Here is a 19,845-nt window from a genome sequence, read left to right on the forward strand (position 1 = left end):
AGCGACGACGCTGCGACTGACAACAGCGATGTGCGAACTTGGTGCTCTATTGACTGTGGTAAGGATCACGTAGCGCCCCCAAGATTCCCATTTACTGGAGCACCTGGTATCAAAGTGGATGTGTTAGATGACAACCCATTGGCATACCTCCAACTATTTTGACCGATGAGGTAATTGAAAAATAGGATTTTTAAAAAAGCTTACCTGTAAAATCCTTTTCTTTGAAGTACATCAAGAGACACACAGCCATAGTAGTTACTAAGTGGGTTATAGGCCACCTTCAGGTGATGGACACTGGCACGCCCTAAGACAAAAAGTGCACTCCCTATTTAACCCCTCCCACTACTGGGAGTACCTCAGTTTTGTAGCAAAGCAATACATGTGTATACCAAGAAGGGAGGGTCCTCTGTGTCCCCTGATGTACATCAAAGAAAAGGATTTTACAGGTAAGCCGTTTTAAAAACCCTATTTTCTTTTCATACATCAGGGGACACAGAGCCATAGTAGTTACTAAGTGGGATGTCCCATAGCAATGCCAACTGAAGGGAGGGAGACACAACAAAAGTAGGGCACCAAGAGACTAGAGGACTTATACTTCAGCCTGCAATACACTGCGCCCAAAGGCGATAGCCTCACGACCTTTTACATCTACTTGATAGAATCTGGCAAATGTATGGATTGAAGACCGAGTTGCGGCTTTGCAGATCTGAGCCATGGAGGATTGGTGATGCACTGCCCAAGAAGCACTAACAGCCCTGGTGGAGTGCGCTTTTATATGAAAAGGAGGAATTTTGTCCTTTAAACCATAAGCTTGAACAATCACTTGAAGAATCGCTTTAGAAATGGTAGATTTCGATGACGCCTGTCCTCTTTTAGGACCGTCTGGCAACATAAACAAAACATCTGTTTTACGCATCTGAGCAGTCGCTTTTAAATAGACCTTGACCGCTCTCACCACATCAAGAGAATGTAGTGATTTTTCTTCCACAGAACGAGGTTCTGGAAAAAATGAAGGCAGAACAATATCCTGGTTTAAATGAAAACTTGACACTACCTTCGGTAGAAAATTAGGATGAGGCCTCAATACAACCTTATCCTTATGAATAATCAAATATGGCTCTTTACAGGAAAGAGCAGCCAACTCTGATACTCTTCTTGCAGAAGATATGGCAACCAAGAAAACTATTTTCCTCATCAAGAGGATCAAGAGAATATCTTAAATAAGTTCAAAAGGCTGTTTTTGTAAAGCCGACAGGACTAAATTTAAGTCCCAAGGGTTCAGGGGTGACTTAACTGGGGGATTAATCCGCGTTAACCCCTGAATAAGGTTATGAACCAGAGAGTGTGAAGCAAGTGGTTGTTAAAAAAACACTGATAAGGCCGACACCTGGCCCTTGATAGTGCTCAAGGCCAGCTTCATTTCTAATCCCATCTGTAGGAACTCAAGGATCCTACCTATGATATATTTCCTGGGGTGCCAACCCCTGGATACACACCAGGAGAAATATGAGAGAGCGGGGCTCCTCCTCATAAGAAAGCTTCAGTATCTTGTAGGTCTCCTCCCCCAAGACCTCTTTTGTCCCTGGGGTTAATTCTGAGGATTACCTTTTGAACCTAACGGCGAAAGCCATCGTGACTGCCTGGAGGCTGATGCCCCTGGCACAAAAGAAGGAGCTTTAAGAAATTTTTACGCCTTTACTTAAATGGCAAAAGGGGGTACTTTTCCCACTAGAATTTCTTTGGATGAATTATCCAAACATCCTCAAATAGCTATTTCACCGCAAAAGGAAGACTAGCCATGGTGAAAGGAAGTTTATCTTCCGCTGACGTGTGTTCCCACACTAATGCGTTTAGCTGTTTGTGTTAGCAACAATGTGCACAGCACCGTGTATAGCACCTGGTATTCCCAGGCAGTCTCCCATACAGGTACTAACCAGGCCTGACCTTGCTTAACCTCCGAGATCAGACAAGATTGGGCGCTTTCAGGGTGATGTGGCCATAGGCATCTCAGCAGTTGTGCGTTTGGCTAGTTTATAAGCAAGCATCTGCATGAGGAACTTGTGGAGGTTCTACAATAGAAACTCACAAAGCAATTATTGCAAACATAAAGCTGCCAGATCCTGGGCCTGCTGAGCAGGATACCTTGAACACCTGTTAAACTAGCCTCACAACGATTAAGCAATTATTGTCAGCGCAGGCTGCTCAATCTGCCAGAGAAAAAAAAAAGTGTTTTTTTTTTGTTTTGTTTTTTAACAGGAATTCCAACTTTTTATCCATTGGATGCCTAAGCATTTGAGCATTGTCTGCCGAACAAAAGCTCTCATTCAGAGGATATAGCAGCGTTTACTGCTGGTATACTCTACTTAGTAAATTTCCTCCACCATAGGATAAAGTGTAAAAAACTTTTTTAGGAGGAAAAATAATGTTTATCTGGGAGATCCTCTCAGATACAAAAAAAGCTTTTTTCAACAATAAACTGACAGGAAAAGGCATGCACAGTTTGAAGAGGCTTTAGCGAACCCAAATACTCAGTTAAGGGAGCATAAATGTGGAGCGGACCCTTCAGAAATTGCACCAACAATCTTAAGATTGAAACCAGCTGATTCTCCCACATTTGACACCTCAGAAGAGGAGTCATCAGCCTCACCACAGTCCCCTGAGGGGATTCGTTTTCTCCCACCCCTAGTTCCTCAGTTTGAGGGTCCTGGGCAATGGAAGGGAACCTGTGCGATTAACCCTTTCATGACTAAGCCTATTTTTGAAATTTGGTGTTTACAAGTTAAAATACGTATTTTTTGCTAGAAAATTACTTAAAACATTATATATATTTTTTAGCAGAGAATCTAGAGAATAAAATGGCGATTGTTGCAATATTTTATATCACACGGTATTTGTGCAGCGGTGTTTTAAACGCAAATTTTTGGGAAAAGGGACACTTTCATGAATTTAAAAAATTCCAAACAGTAAAGTTACCCCAATTTTTTGTATAATGTGAAAGATGATGTTACGCCGAGTAAATAGATACCAAACATGTCACGCTTTATAACTGCACTCGTGGAATGGCAACAAACTACGGTACCTAAGAATTTCCATAGGTGACGCTTTAAATTTATTTACGGTTACCAGGTTAGAGTTACAGAGGAGGTCTAGTGATAGAATTATTGCTCTCGCTCTGACGATCGCAGCGATACCTCACATGTGTGATTTGAACACTGTTTACATATGCAGGCGCGACTTCCGTATGCGTTTTCTTTGCTGCGCGAGTTCGCGGAGATGGGGACCCTTTAAAAAAAATTTTTTTTCTTATATATTTTAATTTATTTTTATACATTGTGTTTAAAAAAAAAATTTTTTTTGATCACTTTTATTGCTGTCACAAGGAATGTAAACATCCCTTGTGACAGTAATAGGTGGTGACAGGTACTCTTTCTGGAGGGATCGGGGGGTCTAAAAGATCCCTCCTTTGCACTTCACAATATTCAGATCGCCGAAAACGGCGATTCTGAATACTGTGTATCTTTTTAAAACCGGCGCCATTGGCAGCCGAGTAAACGGGAAGTGACGTCATGACGTCGCTTCTGCGTTTACAATTAGAAAGCTGGAACGAAGCCACCCACAGCTTTGTTCCAGCCCGCCCCCAGCCGCCGGAGGCAGCCGATGGCACGGGAGGCCCGGTAAGAGTGACGGGGGGGGGCGCGAACGTCCCCTCCCGCTCCTCCGGTATAACAGCCGAGCGCCTTTTAGCCGCATCGGTTGTTATATTCGGATAGCCGATCGCTGGCTCTAAACAGCGGTACCGGGATGATGCCTGCAGCTGCGGGCATCATCCCGGTATAACCCCGGAAAGCAGAGTACGCACTCGCTAAACTTTTTTTTTTTTTTTTAAACCCATCATGGCTGAGGGAAAAAAAAGATCTTTTGGTAAAATACACAGGGGCTGCAGTGTTGAAAACAGTTGCAAACTTCTCATGGCCCCGATGCTCACTCTAACCAGCCACTCTCTCTCAGGGGAGGATGCCATTTGTAGAGATGAGTAGGCTTTCCAGAGCTTGAGGGGGACCCTTTTAGCTCTATTTTGGGGGCGTTTTAACCATCCTGCTGACCCTAGACCAATGCACAAAGCAGAGGTACTAACAGAAGAAATCGCATCCACTGCTTGAGCGATAGTCCAGCCACTGCCGCTGCTATTAATGCTTAGCCTCATGCAAACGCAAACAGTAAATACGTTAAGCAGGAACCTTTCACCAAAACCTTTCATGCTCCTTTTGCTTTCATGTCTCTCCGACAATTTTGCAGCCAGCACAAATGGAGTTTTACTTTTTAAAAAACAAACAAACAAACAAAAAAAAAAACAAAACACACACTCCTGCGTTGGAGGATGCCAACGCCGCGCTAAGCCTCGCCCCCACCTCACATCGCGCCCCCCTCCTTTCTCTTTTCCAAATTAGTTTTCCCGCGCAAGCACGGGCCTCCGATCCGACGTTTGGGACCAGCTAGTGAGGGAGGGATGGCGTGGAGGAGACCTGGAAGCCGACCCACGTAGGGGCGGTGAAAGAAAACGGCATTGCCAATCGTTTTCAGTTCTCCCTTATACTCAGCCTCATGAAGAGGGGAAGAGTTCAGCCCAGGTGGGGGTCTCTGGAGGAAGCAAAAACCCCCCAAACTTACTGGAGGTCTGCCTGCTGGCTGGAGAAAAAGTCTGCCGTTTCTGTGACACAGCGTGATCTCTGAGCAAAGCATGAGAAGCTCCATATAGCTTCCAGTGGTGACACATAGGTATAACAACATTTACTTTAAAGGAGACAATTCATAAGAAATTTTTTTTAAAATGCTTAGAAAAACTCCACTTACCTTTCCCGCCGCAGGGTTTTCTGTGGTAAACCAACAGACTCAATTTTCACCCTTCACAGTGGGTTCCTTTAAACCTTCAGGAGCTGGGGATCCTCAAGGAAACCCACAATCCTGGACCTGCAATAGCACCACTGGCAGTAAAACTTTATGGCCTTAATACCAAAAAGTACTGGATTCCGGAGTCCAGCTCTCAAAAGGGAAGTGTTCACAGGCAAAGACCTCGTTTCTTCGGCCCAGGTACCATTCAATTTGGCCAGAAAGACACCTTGAATGGATACGTCGGCATAGCTAGCCCCAGCAAGGATTGCTCCAGAGGAGCTCAGCACATCTTTACGCCGTGACCAACACCTAAACACTGGCGAAAAAACTGGGGTACTGCCAGTAGTGGGAGGGGTTATATAGGGAGTGCATTTTTTGTCTTAGGGCATGTCAGTGTCCATCTGCTGAAGGTGGCCTATAACCCACATAGTAACTACTGTGACTCTGTGTCCCCTGATGTATGAAAAGAAAAATCAAGTTAGACTTACCGGTAACTTGTTTTCCAGGAGTCTTTTCAGGACAGCACCTTGAGAGAGTGGCTCCACCTTACCTGGAAAACAAGTTACCGGTAAGTCTAACTTGATTTTTCCCTTAACGTCTTTCAGGACAGCACCTTGAGAGGATAACAGAGACTTACCCACTAGGGAGGGACCACGGCTTGTAAGACCTTTCTGCCAAAAGCCTCCTTACTTGCTGACATAAGATCCAGTCTGTAATGACGGACAAACGTTAGGTAACTTAACCATGTAGCGCCTTACAAAATTGATCTGGGGTGGCACCAGCTATTTCTGCCCATGTAGTGGGCTGAGCCCTGGTAGAATGTGCTTTAATTCCCAGCGGGGGGGGGGGGGGGTAGCCCCGACTGAGAGTAGGCTGCCAGTATAGCAGATTTGAGCCATCTAGCTATTGACCCCTTAGATGCTTGGTGGCCCTTCTTTTTTCCAGAAAAAAAGAATAAACAAAGAGTCCGAAGACCGAAAGTTTTTTGTTACTTCCAGATAATGTAAAAGTCCTTCTTACATCCAAATTGTGGAATTTGCTTTCTTTCTCCCTTGAAGGGTTTGAGCAAAAGGTTGGTAGGATGATCTCCTGCGACCTGTTGTGGGCTGACGCTACCTTCGGCAAAAACCCCGGATCGGATTTGAGTATAATCCTATCTGTGTAGATGGATAAAAAGGGTTTTTTTTAACAGATAGGGCGTGCAGCTCACTAATCCTCCTTGCTGATGTGATTGCAACCAAAAATAAAGCCTTAAGAGTAAGATTCTTCAGTGAAATTTCTTGTAGTGGTTCAAAAGGTTCCTTCGTGAGGGCTTGTAGGACCACTGATAGATCCCAATTGGGAAAGTACTTAGCAGGAGCTGGTCTGGATCTGGTAAGCGCCTTGAAAAATCTTATAACCAAGGGCTCAGAAGAGATTGGTCTTTCTAGAAAGACTCCCAAAGCGGCTACTTGCACCTTAAGCGTGCTGACTGACAAACCTTTGTCTGCACCATTTTGAAGGAATTCTAAAATTGACACTAAATTTTTTACCGTTCTATTTGTCAAACGACAGTAGGAGTTGTAGACTTTCCAATATTTAGCATAGATTTTTCTGGTCACTATTTTTTTACTGGAAAGTAAGGTAGTTACCAAAGGTTGTGACAGACCCTTGTTTCTTAACAACTGCTCCTCAGATACCAGGCGGTAAGGCTTAGACTGGCCACTTCCGGATGATGTATCGGACCTTGTAGGAGCAAGTCTTGCCAGTGAGGCAGCTGCCAAGATGGTTTGACTGCCATCTGTAGAATGGTGGTAAGCCATGCCCTTTTTGGCCAAAATGGAGTAATTAGAATTACTGCCACTTTCTCCCTCTGTATCTTTCTCAATACCAACGGGATTAGTTGAAACGGAGGAAAAGCGTAACCCAGATGAAAGTTCCAGGGCTGTATTAACGCGGCTGTCCCCTGGGAACTGTGGCTTCTATGAATTGAGAAGAATACCGGGAACTGTGTATTTTCTTCTGACGCAAACAGGTTTATTTGTGGCTGGCCCCAGGCCCTGGTGATCATTGCAAAAACTTCCAGATTCAAGCTCCATTCTGCCTCTTGAATCCGTCTTCTGCTTAGATCATTTGCCACTACATTTAGAGTGCCCTTGAGGTGGACTGTTGATAAGGACAGTACATGATTTTCTGCCCATCACAGGATCTTTGAAGCTAGAAACTGCAGTGTTTTGCTTCTTGTGCCCCCTTGCTTGTTCAGATAGGCTATGGTAGTGGCGTTGTCTGAGAGAACCTGGAAATGGGAACCTTGAAGGATTGGAGAGAAGGCATCCAATGCTAAAGCGACTGCCCTTAGTTCCCTCCAATTTGAGGACCTTTTCGCCTCTGACTGAGACCAAACTCCTTGTGTGAAGCTTTGACCCAGGTGAGCCCCCCAACCCTACACGCTGGCATCTATCATTACCACCTTTTCTATTGGAAAAGACCAAAGCAGGCCCTTTGACAGATTTGCCCAATTTCTCCACCACCAAAGCGATCGTTTGACTTTGATGGGGATTTTTACCTTTGCCTCCAGAGATTCTGTCCTATGATTCCATACTCTCAGGAGGAAAGTCTGAAGAGGTCTGAAATGTAACCTTGCCCACTGAATGGCTGGCATGGTTGAGGTTAGGGTTCCTAGTGCTGACATGACTTTCCTGACTGATAATTCCTGATTTGTCTGTAAGAAGGCCACAACATTTTGGACTTTTACCTTTTTCTCTTCTGGGAGAAAAACTCTGTTCTACTGAACAGATTTGATACCCCAGGGATTGTACTTCCTGGGCTGGATTGAAATTTGACTTTTGCATATTTACGATCCAACCCAAGGCTTCTAGATGACCGCAGGCTTTCCCGAGGTCCTCTAACAACTTCTCCCTGGAAGGGGCAAAGAAGAGCAGGTCGTCTAGGTACGGAATTACCGCGATCCCCTGCAGGCGGAGAGGTGCGAGAGCTTCTGCCATCACCTTTGTAAATATTGGCGGGGCAAAAGAAAGGCCAAAGGGGGGGGCCTTGAATTGTAGGTGCAGAACATCTTTCCCCATGTTTATCGCATGTTTATCGTCATCCTTAGGAATATCTGAGACTGAGGGGCTATGGGGATGTGCAAATAGGCATCTCGAAGGTCGATCGATGCTATAAAGCATTCCCTTGTCAATAGGTTTCTGACCGTGAAGATGGAGTCCATACGAAATCTTTTGTATAGGACTGATCTGTTCAGCGGTTTCAGGTTGAGAATTAATCGAAAACTTCCGGATGGCTTTTTTTATCAGGAATATATGGGAATAAAAAAATCCCTGATATTGCTCCCCCTGTGGAACGTGAGTCACAACCCCTTGATCTATCAGATCCTTTAACAGGTTCTTCATTGCTAGGGACTTTGTTGCCTCCCTTGGAAGATTTTTTATAAAGTACCTTTCTGGGGGGGGATCTGAAATTCTATTCTGTAACCCTGGGCTAGCATACCCAGAATGTACTGGTTTTCTGTTATGCTTGCCCAATAGGGGAGAAAACCTTGACGTCTTCCTCCCACCTGTAACCGTCTGTCATTGCCTCTTGCTGACGCAGGAGGATGGAAAAGGACATTCCTTTGCCCTTTCCCCTCTGTCCTGACCAATTTTTCTTTTTCTCTTGAGGCTTGTTTTGTTCCTGGGCCCTTCGAGGACAAAAAAAAAAAAAAGTTTGACTGGTTGTTTCTTCTTCTTGACAGGAAAAGATTTATTTTTATCTGCAGTCCTGTCAAGAACTGAGTCCAAATCAGGGCCAAACAATAAATCCCCTAGGAAAGGGACCCCGCATAATATGTTTTCAGATGCTACGTCCCCCTGCCAGGTTTTTAACCATAGTGCCGACTGACTGAATTAGTAAAGGCTGCGGTTTTTGCTGTCATCCTGATAGGCTACAGCTGCTGAAAGAGTTGAAAAGTAATCCAGGATTTCTTGCTTAGGAGAATCAGCTATTATATGAGCTTTAAGCTGATTTACTCAATACTCCATATTTCCGGAGAAGCAAGTGGTTGCCATTGCTGGCTTAAGGTTGTCTCCCTCCTCCCCCTGCGCTTTCCGGCAGAAATGATGCCCATCGCCTGCTCGTCGGATGCCGCCCCACCTCCGGTTACCTCACATCCGGCGGATGCAGTCCTCTGACTGCCATTCCCAAGATGGCGGCGTCAGGATATGAAATGAACATGTCCTGGCCAAAAAAGCGCCCGACATGCCTAACACCCCCACCAGGGAGCGGCGACTCCTGGAGCAGTATTGGCTCTCCCTGAGCACTGACGAGGGAGAAGGAGCCCATCCACTCGGCACTACATCAGCCTGTGGGGATGGGAGGAACTGGCTCTCTTGAGGTAAATAAATAGTGGAGTAGGGAGCCTGGCCTCTCAGGACAGCACCTTGAGAGCTCCTAACTCCCCCACGTGTTCCCTCCGGAGGAAACACAAAAACTGATAAGTGGGAAGGACCCTTCTTTTAAAGATTGGTGGAGGTGCGTTTCCTGACAAGTGGGTGGAGCCACTCTCTCAAAGTGCTGTCCTGAAAGACGTTAAGGGAAAACTAGTTACAGAGACAAACCAGTACCAACAAGCTGCTACACCTCGGAGGTTTTCAAGGAGCAGAAAGTGGGAACCAGTGACCAAAGAGGACATCTGGAAATTTTTGGGCCTCATAATTCTTCAGGGAGTGGTGGGGAAACCCCTGCAGAAGTGGTATTGGACAACCAATAAATTACTAGCCACTTCTTTCTTTGGCACGATAATGTCGGAGTACAAATTTTCCCTGATAATGAAATATGTGCACTTTGAAAATAATGAAGCATTTGACGAAACCACTCATCCAGCCCCCAAACTCAAGAAGATTTGGGAGGTATATCAGATGATTCTGAAAAATTTCCAACAGAGCTATGTCCCAGATAGAGACATCAGCATTGACCAAAGTCTAATGGCCTACAAGAGAAGGCTCAGCTGGATACAATATATAGCGTCAAAGAGGGCACGATTTGGCGTAAAATCTTTCAAGCTATGTGAATCGAGTACTGGTTATATTTGGAACTCTGTCCTATACACCAGTAAAGGAACCAAATTCAACCAAAAATACAGTCATTATGGTATGGAAACCTCTTCAGTTATTTCATTGATTGAGCCATTGCTGAATTAGGGCGATTGAGTAACCACAGACAATTTTTACACATCTCCTGAATTCTAGGAGTTCCTTCTACATAACAAAACGGATGCCTATGCAACCATTAGGGCTAACCGGCGTGAGATGCCGCCAACCTTTGGCAATAAAAAGCTCAAGACGGGAGAAATAGTTGCCTGGCAGAAAGGCAAAATGATGGCACTGCGATGGCGGGACAAAAAAGATGTGTGCCTAATGAGTACAATCCATAACACCTCTGCTGTCAAGGTACACACAAAAGGTGGGAAAGACATCATGAAACCACAAGTGGTTAAAGACTACCACAACATCATGGGAGGTGTTGACAGAGGCAACCAGGCAATGACATTAGAAAGCAACAAAAAAAATATTATAAGAAGATCTTCAGGCATCTTCTTGAACAGTGCCTATGGAATGCCTTCATTCCACAAAAAAAAAAAAAAAAAAAAAAGTGACAAGCCTGTGGTTCATGCTGTTTGGAAAGTTGCAAAACGTATTTTTCTGAACCACCAAACACCAACGGCTGCAAACAGAGCTGGACATCGTGCTCCTGGTGTTGTCAACCCAGAACGCCTGACTGGTCGTCACTTTATGGACCACATCCCACCAACTGAAAAAAAAGGCAGCACCCACAAGGATGTGCGTAGTTTGCTGCTCAATGCGTGATGACACTGGAAGCAAAATCAGAAAAGAAACTAGGTTCTATTGTCCTGACTGTGACGTTGGACTTTGTGCAGTCCCATGTTGTAAAATTTACCATACCCGGGATGTTTCCTGAAGCAATTTTTTACATTACACAGAAACAGAGACACTACTTATTATAGTACAGAGAGGATGAGAGGATTTTGTAAAAGTGAGTTAACAACCGCTTTAGACTAAGCCTTTTTCAGACACTTGTTGCTTACAAGGTAAAAATTCAAGTTAGACTTACCGCTAACTTGTTTTCCTTGAGTCTTTCAGGACAGCACTTGAGAGAGTGACTCCTCCCCTTGCAAACAGGAAACACCTCTTCCACCAAAAACTTTAAAAGGAGGCTCCTTTCCACACATTGTCAGTAGTAGTAGAGAACCTCCGGCCCCAAACTGGAACACATAATCAAGATATGATTAGTCACAGTATATATATATATATATATATATATATATATATATATATATATATATATATATATATATATATATATATATATATATATATACACACACACACACACACACACACATATACATATACACAATAGGGCGGGATGCTGCTGTCCTGAAAGACTCAAGGAAAACAAGTTACCGGTAAGTCTAACTTGAATTTTCCCTTATCGTCTTTCAGGACAGCACTTGAGAGGATAATAGAGACTTACCACCCTAGGGAGGGACCACAGCCTGCAGAACCTTTCTGCCAAAAGCCTGATCCCCTGCTGATAGGAGATCCAGTCTGTAATGACGGACAAACGTTAAGTAGCTTGACCACGTAGCCGCCTTACAAATCTGATCTGGGGTGGCACCAGCTCTTTCTGCCCATGTAGTGGCCTGGGCTCTCGTTGAATGAGCCCTAATTCCCAGCGGGGAAGATAAACCCATTTGAGAATAGGCTACAAAAATAGCTGTCTGAAGCCATCTAGCCAATGATGCTTTTGATGCTTGTTGGCCTTTCTTGTTTCCAGAAAAAAGAACAAATAATGAATCTGAAACTCTAAATCCTCCTATTACTTCCAAATAATGTAACAGGATATGTCTTACGTCTAAATTGTGAAACTGCTCTTCCTTTGCACCCGAAGGGTTAGCAGAAAAGGTTGGTAGAGTAGTCTCCTGAGACCTGTTCCTAAAGCTTGCCACTTTTGGCAAAAACCCCGGATCTACTTTAAGGACACCTCTATCAGGAAAAACTGACAAAAAAGGCTCTTTTACTGATAGGGCGTGCAGTTCACTAATCCTTCTTGCAGAAGTAGTTGCAACTAGAAAAATAGTCTTAAATTTTCAGGGATGTGGCCTGTAAAGGCTCAAATGGTTCTTTTGCCAGAGCTTGCAGAACCACCGAGAGATCCCAATTTGGGAAATGCCTCACCGGGACCGGTCTAGACCTGGAAAGTGCTTTGAAAAATCTCATGATCAGAGTTTCTGAAGATAAGGATCTCTCCAGATAAACTCCCAAGGCGGCCACCTGCACCTTAAGAGTGCTGACCGCCAGATTCTTGTCTGCACCTTTTTGCAAAAATTCCAGCACTGAAACTAGGTGTTTAACCCCCCTATGTTCTGAATGACAGAAAGAAACATAGACTTTCCACACTTTGGCGTAAATATCCCTGGTTACCTTTTTCCTACTGGAAAGCAACGTAGTAGTTAAACGTTCTGAAAAGCCTTTGCTTCTCATTAACTGCTCCTCAGATACCAGGCAGTGAGCTTTAACCTGCCTACCTCTGGATGAAGCACTGGCCCCTGAATCAACAGATCCTGACTGAGCGGGAGATGCCAACATGGTTTGATTGCCAACTGCAGAACCGTGGAAAACCAAGCTCTCTTTGGCCAATATGGAGTAATCAAAATTATTGATACTCTCTCTTTCAGTATTTTCCTCAACACTAGAGGGATTAACCGGAATGGAGGAAAAGCATACCCTAGGTGAAAATCCCACCGATGTGCCAGAGCATCTATTCCCTGAGAGCAATTGTCTCTCTGAAGGGAGAAAAAATTCGGGAGCTGCGTGTTTTGCTTTGAAGCAAACAGGTCTACCTGCAGAAGACCCCAAGCACTGGTGATTAATGCAAACACCTTTCTGTTCAGACTCCACTCTGATTCCTGAACTTTCTGTCGGCTCAGATAATCCGCTACTTCGTTCAATGTGCATTTCAGATGGAATGCGGATAGAGATAGTAAGTGGTTCTCCGCCCACTCCAGAATCTCTACTGACAGTAAGTGAAGAGCCCTGCTTTTTGTGCCTCCCTGTTTGTTCAGGTAGGCTATGGCAGTGGCATTGTCCGACAAAATATGGACATGGCAACCTATGAGGTTTTGAGAGAAGAAAGCTAATGCTAGGGCAACTGCCTTCAGCTCTCTCCAATTTGAGGATTTTTGGGCCTTGAACTGGGACCATGTTCCCTGCGCTAAGGCCTGACCCATGTGGGCCCCCCATCCCTGCAAACTGGCGTCTGTTGTGACCACTTTCCCGGTCGGAAAAGACCAAAGAAGACCTCTTTGCAGTACCACCTGACTTTTCCACCACCAAAACGAATGTTTGAATCTTTACTTTTGTATCCAAACTCTCTGTTCTGTGGTTCCATGTCCTTAGAAGGAACCCTTGGAGAGTCCTGAAATGCAGCCTTGCCCATTGGATGGCTGGCATTGAAGAGGTTAATGTCCCCAGAGCCGACATAACCTTTCGGACTGAAATCAGTTGATTTGTTTGTAGTGCCGTTATTACCCTTTGGACCTTGATCTTTTTCTCTTCTGGGAGAAAAATCTTTTGCTTCACTGAATCTATCAAATAACCCAGAAACAGTACTTGCTGAGCTGGGATGAAATTTGATTTTTGAACATTCACTATCCACCCTAGTGACTCCAAATGACTGCGGGATTTGTTCAAATCCTCCTGCAACTTTTTCCCTGGATGGGGCAAAAAAAGAGGAGGTCGTCCAGATATGGAATTACCGCAATCCCCTGGAGTCGAAGAGGGGCGAGAGCTTCCGACATTATCTTCGGAAAAATACGAGGAGCTGACGACAGGCCGAAGGGAAGGGCCCTGAACTGAAGATGTATAATCTCCTTGCCCATATTCACCGCAAACCTCAGGAACTTCTGGGACTGAGGTGCTACAGGAATATGAAGATAAGCATCCCTCAGATCGATTGATGCCATAAAACAATCTTTTGTCAGAATGTTTCTGACCGTGAAAATTGAGTCCATACAAAACTTTTTGTATAGGACTGACTTGTTCAGGGGTTTTAGGTTGAGGATAAGACGGAAGTTTCCGGATGGTTTTCTTATCAGAAAGATGTGTGAATAGAAACCCTGACCCTGTTCTTCTGGGGATACTGGTATCACTACCCTCTGGTGCCTCAGATCCTTTAAAAGGTTCTTCATGGCCAGAGCCTTTGTTAGATGGCGGGCGATCTGAAAACTCTATCCTGTAACCTTGGGACAGCATGTCCAAAATATATAGACTCTGTCATGCTGGTCCAAAGGGGAAGGAAACTTTGAAGCCTTCCCCCCACTGGTACGCACAAGTCATTGTGCTTTACCGGAGGCTGCAGGAGGATGGAAAAGGACATTTCCTTTGCCTTTACCCTTCTGCAATGCCCAATTTTTTCTTTTCTCCTGGGGTTTGGTTTGTTCTTGAGCCCTTTGGGAACGAAAAAAAACGTTTAACTGGCTGCTTTTTCTTTTTGATGGGAAAAGACTTCTTTTTATCAGCAGTTCTATCTAGAACCGCATCTAAATCAGGTCCAAAAAGCAAGTCACCCAGGAACGGTATCCCACACAGCTTGTTTTTGGATGCCGCGTCCCCCGGCCAAGTTTTCAACCACAGAGCCCTTCTGGCTGAGTTGGCTAGGGCAGCAGATCTAGCTGTCATTTTAATTGATTCCGCTGATGCATCAGATATAAATGCGACAGCGGCAGACAGAGTTGAAAATGAATCCAAAATTTCTTGTTTTGGTGAGTCTGCTGAGATATGGGCCTTAAGTTGCTCTAACCAGAACTCCATATTTCTGGATACCACTGTAGTTGCCATAGTAGGTTTAAGATTTCCCATGATGGATTGCCAAACCCTCTTTAGTAGCTGGTTCATCCTTTTATCCATGGGATCTCTCAACACCCCCATGTCCTCGAATGCCAAATCTGTAGACCTCGAGACTTGGGAAAACGCGGCATCTAGTTTGGGATTTTTGTTCCAAACCGCCGCTGGATCTTCATCAAAAGGAAAACGCCTTTTTAAGGCTTTGGGAAAGAAAGGCTTTCTCTCTGGCTCTGTCCACTCTTTTTTAATAGTTTCAGAGATAACAGAGTGTACTGGGAAATTGCGATTTTTGTGTTCGCTAAGCCCTGCATACATTTTGTCATGCAGAGATAACTCCTTTCTTTCCTCCTCCAGACCCAGTGTGGTATAGATTGCTTTTAACAGGCCATCTACCTGTTCTAAAGACAATTTAAATTTTGAAGGTAAATTTTCTCCTTCCTCCCCCTCATCAGAATCCTCAGATTGAGAGGGGGAATGTCCCTCTGGGGTAGGAGATGCCTCAGTCTCCACCGCCGGGACTATAAGTGAGCCTTGAGAGGACTGTGAGGTAGTAGGCCGACTCAGGGATGGGTTTGCTAGCGAAGAGTGAAATGATTGGATAGTCGCATCAAGTTCTTTTTTAACAGATGCAATCAAATCGCTGCAAGCGGAAGAAGCTTCTTCTTTGACTAGCAAATCAATACAAGCTTGACATAACGTCTTCTTCCATCCTTCAGGTAGCTTGGATTTACATGAAGGGCATTTTCTTTTTGCCACTGGATCAGAGCTTTTGGCCTGCCATGAGACAAAAGAAGAAACCATCCCAGTGAGACAACCTGTCCTATTCCCAAGAATGCTCACCACAGGTGCACAGTAAGAACTAAACTGCCTTATGTGCCCAGACAGGCCCCTGCCAACGGGGGGGAGAGATAGAGAGAGAGAGAGACCCCACAGTACAAGGAGGACAGTATACAACTGCCCCTTACCAGGGCCTTGCTGGTGCCTGTGCCTGTCCCACTTGCTGCCGCCATCAATTCCATCGAGGAGCGCTTGCTGTGTTTGTGGCTAAAAACGCCGGTTCCGGACTCCAATAGCACCAGACCGGAACCGCTAAATAAGCACCAGCCCCATTCCTCCCCTTTCCCTCTGCGATTTCCGGCGGAAATGACGCCGCACGCCTGTTCCGTGGGCGCCGCCCCCTTTCCGGATGCCTCATTTCCGGCGGATGGAGCCCCACTGCCATCCCCAAGATGGCAGCAGTGTTGTAATCAACAGGCGGTGGACCTGAGAAAAAAAGCATAGTAAACGGCCACCGCCTGTCCTGCCGCCGCCCAGGAGCGATGCCCACGACAGTCAGACTCACCCTGAGCCCAGCCAGCAGCACCTTCATCAGCTGTGGAATGGGAGGAACAGCTCTCCTGAGGTAAAAGAAGTATTTGGTGAAAAACACAGGAAACCTGAGCTCCCAGGACAGCACCTGAGAGCCCTGACTTCCCCACGAAGTGTTCCCTCCGGAGGAAACACAAAAACTAACAATGTGTGGAAAGGAGCCTCCTTTTAAAGTTTGGTGGAAGAGGTGTTTCCTGTTTGCAAGGGGAGGAGTCACTCTCTCAAGTGCTGTCCTGAAAGACGATAAGGGAAATCTATTTTTTTCTAGAAAATTATATTATATATATATATATATATATATATATATATATATATATATATATATATATATATATATATATATATATATATATATATATATATAGCCAGCACCACCAGGATAGGAGGGGGGGGTTGGAATCCACCAGCCAGGTCGTTTGCACTGGCGTTGCAGGCACGGAGGAGCCGGATCCCTTCCTTGCATCAGTGTGATCAGGCAGCGGGGCAGCCGATGTGTGTAAATCCCTCCCTGCATGCACTGAGGGCAGCCCAGTGGGAAGGACTTACAACTGAGGGCAGCCCAGTGGGAAGGACTTACACTGAGTGTCTACTGCTGTAAGCAGCGCCACAATGTCTCTGGAAACCAAGTTTGAGAAGGGCGACTCCTCCCTTCCTGGAAGCGGCTGCCTGTGCAGGGGCTCGGACGCTGAAGCATGACCATGTGGAGGACTGTGTACATACACAGTTAGGACACTGCTATGGGAGGGAAGCCAGAGGTCACGGCTATAGGGGAAGGGGGGGCAGAGGACACTACTGTGTGTGTGAGGGGGGGGGGGGTGTGAAGGTGGCAGAAGACACTGCTTCGGGAAGGGCCACCCCCATGGCAGTGTCCTCTACTGGCCTTCACATCACCCCTCCTGAACCCGGCATTCTGAGCACAACGCATTCCTGATCCCTGTATTCTGAGCACAACGCATTTCTGATCCCTGTATTCTGAGCACAACGCATTCCTGATTCCCTGTATTCTGAGCACAACGCATTCCTGATTCCCTGTATTCTGAGCACAACGCATTCCTGATTCCCTGTATTCTGAGCACAACGCATTCCTGATTCCCTGTATTCTGAGCACAACGCATTCCTGATTCCCTGTATTCTCAACACAACGCATTCCTGATCCCTGTATTCTCAACACAACGCATTCCTGATTCCCTGTATTCTGAGCACAACGCATTCCTGATCCCTGTATTCTCAACACAACGCATTCCTGATCCCTGTATTCTCAACACAACGCATTCCTGATCCCTGTATTCTCAACACAACGCATTCCTGATCCCTGTATTCTGAGCACAGCGCATTCTTGATCCCTGTATTCGCACCCCTTTGAAAAAGCACAAAAGGTTTTTTCTGGGCATAATCGTACGTTTTAGGTCTCTCAGGGCTCATTCAGAGGGATAATCAGTCCCATCCTCTGAACAGAGCCGCTGGTAGGTTTAATTCTGTGTTGGCACTTTGAAATAAATAAGTTGGTTTTTCGTCGCTGTTTGGGCACTCAGGCTCAAAAAGGTTCGCCATCACTGCCCTAGAGAATACAATGGCGGTCGTTGCAATATTTTATGTCACACCGCTGCAAAAATTAAAAGCCAGTAGTTGCTGACTTTTAATAATCAGACACTTACCTATCCTGGAGTCCAGCGATGTTGGCACTGCAGTTGATGTTTCCATCATCTGTCAGGTGCATGCCACCTCCATTGCGAGTGAGGGAACCCAGCAGTGAAGCCTTACGGCTTCATGCCAGGAAACCTACTGCACATGCGCGAGGCTCCTCTTCCCTCTCCTACTGGCCCAGTGAAGGAGAAGGGAGCCTGGGCGATGACGACAATACCCGCGGCTGAAACTCCCGGAAGTGGGAACAGGATACCTGTGAAAGACAGGTATCCTGCCCCCCTCCCCCCCCAAAGGTGCCAAATGTGGCACCGGAGGGGGGGGGGGGTTCATCGAGCGGAAGTTCCACTTTTGGAACTCCGCTTTAATACATTTAGGCCAAAATGTATTTTACTACATTTCTTTGGTGAAAGTAACCCAAATCAGCGTATAATATTTAGTCTGTGTGAAAGACAGGTATCATTCCCACCCCCAAGGTGCCTGACATGGCACCAGGGGGGGGGGGGGGAGAGTACAACGAGCATAAGTTCCACTTTTGGGTGGAGCGCCGCTTTAAGGACCGGAAGAATTTTCCCCCTTAATGACTAGGCCATTTTTTGTGATACGGCACTGCGTTGCTGTACCCAAACAAAATAAACGTCCTTTTTTTCCCCACAAATAGAGCTTTCTTTTGGTGGTATTTGATCACCTCTGCGGTTTTTATTTTTTGCGCTAGAAAAGGGTTGTGGGTGTGTTTTAACACACCCTTAGACACAGCCAAAACCTGCAGTTTAACACAAACAAGCTGCCATGCAACAGACAGAAAACATGCCGTTTAATACAGCCAAAACCCGCCCCGCAACAGTGAGGCAGAATTTGACAATTTCGTTCTCTCTTGGTGCTTAGCAGATCGTCAGATACTGCCTCCGACGATCTGAGCATGCGCCCCGTTAACGTCACTCCGGCTTATCAACATATCAGCTGGAGTGACGTTGCATACTGCATATGCGCAGACCCATCTGAGGCATTTTTCGACTGAGGGCATTTCTCTATAGAACACCGGAGAGGAAACACCACCCGGGCAGCTGTACGTTGTGTGTGAATACAGCCTTAGTAAAATCCATGATTAGGGTTTTAATTTTGTGGATTCAAATATACAGTAGAATTCCAGTCTATACCTAACTAAAATGTAAAAATGCCCTCCAACCCATTAAAGCTTTGCCTGATACACTACCAGTGCCAGTAATTGTTGCCATACTGCGACCTATATAAATCCGCAGTGGAAAGTGTGAGGCACAATAGCTGTTGTAACATGCTGGCATTTCCTCCCACCTACACATACCACCCCACATGTACGTTCTGCACCCCACTCTCACCCTGAGCTCCGATCCCTCGGCGCCCCTCCAATTCTATCGGCAAGGGCCTACACTCCGAGCCCAGCACCCGGAACCAACCCTTCGTCATAGACCTCGTGAGACTTCACCGAGACAAACACACTCACAGGAAACACACGCGAGAGCAGAGCGGAATTCGTGAGCGTGACCTGGCACAACATGGTGCAATACACCAAACGGCCATCGGAGGGCGAACGAATAACAATAACATTGAGAGTCGTCTAAGACCGTGTTTTGTTTTAAACCCTTTCCTGCTTAGTAGATCACCTGAGGTGGGATGCAGTTATCAGTAGGCGGCTACTGCCAATAATTTAGCAGGTTGGAATACCTGCATGCTTCAGAACTGTTATTAGTAAATGGTGCCAGAGAGCGCGAAAGGGGGTATGAAAGTGTTTGTGGCTCCTATAGCATAACTTTATCCATAAAAACTTGATTAAAAAAAATGTTCTTTAGCAAGCAACATCATAGTTGCCAACATTGTAAAAAAATGTATAGGGACACTTTTTTTGTCTGTAGGTGGAGTCTTATTATAATTAGGGGGTGGGGCATTCATTTGTACGTGTGAATAGTCGGGAAATAAAAATGCGGCATGGTTTAAGCTAAATATTGGGCGTGGCTTAAAGGGGCGTGACTCAAAGGGGGTGTGGTTAGAGTCTGAGATGAACGAGGGATGG

At 45.6% G+C, this 19,845-nt stretch overlaps 1 protein-coding gene and 1 pseudogene across 1 annotated transcript in view; both read right to left on the reverse strand.

Annotated features, from left to right (window-relative positions):
* MED1 (mediator complex subunit 1) overlaps positions 1-19,308 on the reverse strand; it is a 360,443-nt gene extending 341,135 nt beyond the window's left edge. The window contains exon 1 of the mRNA XM_073608341.1: positions 19,154-19,308. The gene's annotated coding sequence lies outside the window, so the exon portion shown is untranslated. The remainder of the gene's footprint in view (positions 1-19,153) is intronic.
* Positions 1,886-2,004, reverse strand: LOC141114744 (5S ribosomal RNA; annotated as a pseudogene).
* Positions 19,309-19,845: the final 537 nt, after the last annotated feature.

The sequence above is a fragment of the Aquarana catesbeiana genome, linkage group LG12 (genome assembly GCF_042186555.1).
Source record: "Aquarana catesbeiana isolate 2022-GZ linkage group LG12, ASM4218655v1, whole genome shotgun sequence".
Lineage (NCBI taxonomy): Eukaryota > Metazoa > Chordata > Amphibia > Anura > Ranidae > Aquarana > Aquarana catesbeiana.